The following is a 4,356-nucleotide window of genomic DNA, read 5'->3' as shown; positions in this document are numbered from 1 at the left end:
TCTCACTGTATTATTGTAATATCTCTCATGCTCTCGATGACTCTAATATAATACTTATATATCTCAACCGTACAATTGTGCATTACTGAATCCGAGTAGTAGTAATAGTAGTAGTAGCGGGTGGGGGCTGGACCTTCACCCCCCAGCGCAATTTTTTAATTTAATACTACAACATCCATTGTGTCAAGCACATTTGTACATATGTTGCCATCATCTTTTTCAAAACATTTTCTTTCTACTTGAGCCCTTGGTATCAGCTCCTTATTTCCTTCCTCCTTCCATGACCTCCTCATGAACCCTTGATAATTTATTTTAAACATTTTTTCCCCATGTCTTATACTGACTGCTTCACCCACTTTTCTGTTGTCCATCCCCTTAGGAAGGGATTATATGTCAGTCATTGTGATCAGTTCCCCTTTTCTCCCCCCACCTTCCACTTCCCCTCTTGGTATCTCTATTCTCATTATTGGTCCTGAGGCGGTGTGTTAGACAGGGTTCTCTACAGAAACCAAACCCGAATGCTAAGAATTTTATATATTTTTACACAGATAGATGTATAACATAAGAAATAAAGTTAATTAAATTATAAAGCAGTATAAATGGCTCAGTACAACTCACTCCTGTGAGACAGTTGTGAGACACTGGTAGTCCTTCAAGTCTTGAGGGCTGCCAGGTAGTCCTCTGTAGAGCAATTCAGGCTATCTGGGCACAGGCAGCAAACAGCAAGGCAGGTCACCAACAGTCAGCCAGATGACAAGAGTCCGACAGTCCCCAGCTCAAGAGATATAAATTCCAATGGTGTGGCGAAGCAGGTCTTAAAGGAACCTCAAATTACAGCGACACAGTCCACAGGTTAGGAGCCCCACAGGTAGTGTAGCTTGCAAATTGAGACAAAGAATAAGCAAGGCAGCTGCACACTGGTCTGATGATCAAAGAGCAAGAGACAAGAAAGGTGAGGCTCGCTGAGCCATTTATCTCTCTGCCCTTCAATTAATCCCACATGTTTATCTGCTAGGTTGGCACAATAAACTAACTACCTCAGGAGGTTATCTGTCCTGGATTCCCTGTGTTGTGAGCTCTTATCTGTAGCAGTGTACATGTTCTGGTCTAGCCAAATTTGTAAGGTAGAATTGAGGTCATGATAGTGTGGGGTGGGGGGGAAGCATTAAAGAACTGGAGGAAAGTTGTATGTTTCATCAGTGCTAAACTGCACCTCAACTGGCTCATCCCCTTCTGTAAGGGGATGTCCAATCGTCTACAGATGGGCTTTGGGTCTCCACTCTGTGCTCCCCCTCATTCATATTGACATGACTTTTTGTTCTGGGTCTTTGATGCCTGATACCTGATTCCCATCTATGCCTCATGATCACACAGCCTGGTGTGCTTCATCCATGTGGGCTTGATTGCTCTTCAGCTAGATGGCTGCTTGTTTATCTTCAAGCCTTTAAGACCCCAGATGCTGTATCTATTGATAGCCTGGCACTATCAGCTTTCTTCAAAGAATTGGAAAAACTGATTACCAACTTCATATGGAGAGGGAAGAAGTCCGGAATTAGCGGAGAACTCTTCAAGAAGAAGGACAAAGTGGGCAGGCTTGCTTTATCTGACTTTAGCACTTATTACACAGCCACAGTGGTCAAAACAGTGTGGTATTGGTATAATAACAGATATTCAGACCAAGAGAATTTCTAACAGGGAGGAAAACTGGGTCACTGGCAGACAATCTTAGGGAGTTGCCAGAGGATTGGCACTGGAACCACCCAGGTAAGGAGAGAGATCTTGGCAGCTGTTTGGGGGATGGAGCAGGGATAACAAGTCTGGGCAATAAGGAAGAAGGGGGTGATGGGTAAGGGGAGGCCAAGACTATATTTTTCATAGTTTTGTTTGAGACAGAGAGAGGCAGCCCTGCCCACAATTAGGAAGTTGGTCATTGTAACACCAAGGAGCGTTTAAAATCAAGACTTTCATGCAGCAGGCATCATTCCATGGAACCCAACTCATAGTTAACCCTGGAAGGAAAAGGACTACAGTGTTTATTCTTCACCTGCTATGCAAATGTAGAGACAGCAGCAGAGTAGTAATAGCTGTTGTTAACTCTGTCAGCCTTCACTGCGTCACAGGCAGGGACTTAGGTAAAGTATTTTACATAAATGATTGTGATTCCATTTTTTGGACCTAGAGGAGAAGGTAAAATTCAGAGAGTTAAGCTGGCTGTGGGCCACGACATTTTCCAAAGGTGGCTTTACAATATCGTCTATGTTCTAGAACAGGAGTCAGCTAACATTTCCTGTGGACCATGCAGTCTCCAGAGACTGTTCTGTGTGGTTGATAGCCACACCACCACCATGGGTCAATGGAAGGAACTCATGTGCTCTCAAGGAGCCCTGCTGGTATACTGGTTATGTGTTGGGCTGTGAGCCGTATGGTCAGCAGTTCGAAACTACCAGCATCCCTGTGGGAGAAAGACTGGGCTTTCTACTCTCTATTCCTGTAAATAAAGAGTTAATCTCAGCCTCCCTCAGGGTGTTGCTGTGAGCAGCATTGACTCCATGGCACTCCGTGAGCGTCCTCATACTCAACTATGAGTAGGGTTTGGGCTGTAGGTCATGCTTTGCGGACTGCTGCTCTACCACAGTGTCACTTCTCATCCAAATATGAAATCGAATTCCCCTCTTTTAATCTGAGTGGTGCTTGTGAAGTGACTGGGACATTTGACACCACTTCTACATTACTTGCTGGAACAGTGGTTTCCTTGGAGCCTGGGGCCAGGATGTAAGCAGTCCAACTCGGGTGAGGCCGCCATGTTGTGCGGAAAAGCAAACGAGACCACGTGAAAAGAACGTGGAACCCACGAAGCACTTTCACGTTTTCTAGGACACCGCCGTCCCCACCAATTTGGTTCTCTGTGACCCACTCCTCTATTATCTCAGTCTTCCATCTTGCACAGCATTCCATCCCAAGACCATGTTGGCAAAGGATGGGTCTCGGGCCCTCCCAATCTGGACTGGGTCTGATGGTGTGCACATTAAATTCTTCAGTATACTTCAGTGAACCCAGGCCCAAGAATCACTGGAAGGAACCGCACTACAACCACCTCTGGAGAGACGCTGACCCAGAATTGTCCAGCTGAAGGAATTCCTTAGTTTCTGACCTTAAAAACTGAGAAATCATCAAATGATTGCTATTATCTTCTAAAAGAAGTAGGAAATGCACACTTTTTGATTTCAAAACAAAGTATAAAGCTACAGTAACCAGACCTGGTAAGAGGGAACCCAATCAAACTCATTCCCATTGAGTCAGTGCAGCCTCATAACAACCCTATATGTAGGGTAGGGATGGACTGTCCCTGTGGGCTTACGAGACTGTAACTCTTTACCCGAAGAGAAAGCGTCATCTTTCTCCCATTTTACTCAATTACTGGGTATATTTACTGGACACACACACACACACACACATATATATCAATGGAATAGAATTGAGAGTTCAGAAATAAACCCATGCCTCGATAGTTATTTGATTTTTATAATTTTCCAAGTTCACCTAATGGAGGAAGAATAACCTCTCTCTTGCTCTCTCTCTCTTTAAAGAATAATTTCTTTAGGTCTGAGGGGCCAGCCTCAATCCCAACTATGTGGACAGCTACCCCTCCCCCCAGAAGAATTTACTTCAGAGGACAGCACTGAGGCTACAGGTCAGAGAGAGGGACATGTCTGAGCAGAGAACACAGGAGCAAAAGAAGAGGGAGAAAGACATGGTAGAGCACATCCTGGCCCACTAAGCCTTGAGGACAATATCCCTACTCAGAGCAGCCAATGCACAGAAAGGACAATGGGGCTGGCCCCACCACAAGACATAACATCCGTCACTGACCCATAGCCCTATGGGGGGCAACACTGGAGACACAGTGTGGGAATTGCGCCGCCCGATCTGACCCCACCACACCGAGGAGAAAAACTAAGGGTGTGCAACAGAACAGCAAGGGGAACAGAGCAACGAAGTCCCCATGGAATACCAAAAATAGACTGAAGGGCCAGGGCGTGGCAGCCCATCAGACTTGAAAGGAAAACACTCGGAAAGGTCAACAAACAAACCTTGAACTGTTTACAGGCTTTTCTTTTTTTGTCCTTGGTTTTTTTTGGTTGGTATTGAGAAAACAACGGGACCGATGGTTTGGGGTGGGAGGGGGCACAGGGGGGGTATGGGGCAGGGCAGGGAAAGGAAGTGGGTGTTAACAACCCCAGGGACAAGGGAACAGCAAGTGATCCAAAATCAATGGCGAGGAGGGTGTAGGAGGCCTGGTAGGGCTTGATCAAGGGCAATGTAACTGAGAGGAATTACTGAAACCCAAATGAAGGC

The 4,356-nt window shown here is 45.7% G+C and overlaps 1 protein-coding gene across 2 annotated transcripts in view; it reads right to left on the bottom strand.

Moving 5' to 3' along the window:
• DLGAP1 (DLG associated protein 1) overlaps positions 1 to 4,356 on the bottom strand; it is a 931,603-nt gene that overhangs the window by 99,171 nt on the left and 828,076 nt on the right. The gene's annotated exons all lie outside the window — the stretch shown is intronic.

The sequence above is a fragment of the Echinops telfairi genome, unplaced genomic scaffold (assembly GCF_000313985.2).
Source record: "Echinops telfairi isolate 266 unplaced genomic scaffold, ASM31398v2 ScPeMD7_7400;HRSCAF=8409, whole genome shotgun sequence".
Classification (NCBI taxonomy): Eukaryota; Metazoa; Chordata; class Mammalia; order Afrosoricida; family Tenrecidae; genus Echinops; species Echinops telfairi.
The sequence above is the reverse complement of the archived record's forward strand: the minus strand, read 5'-3'. Positions and strand labels throughout refer to the sequence as shown.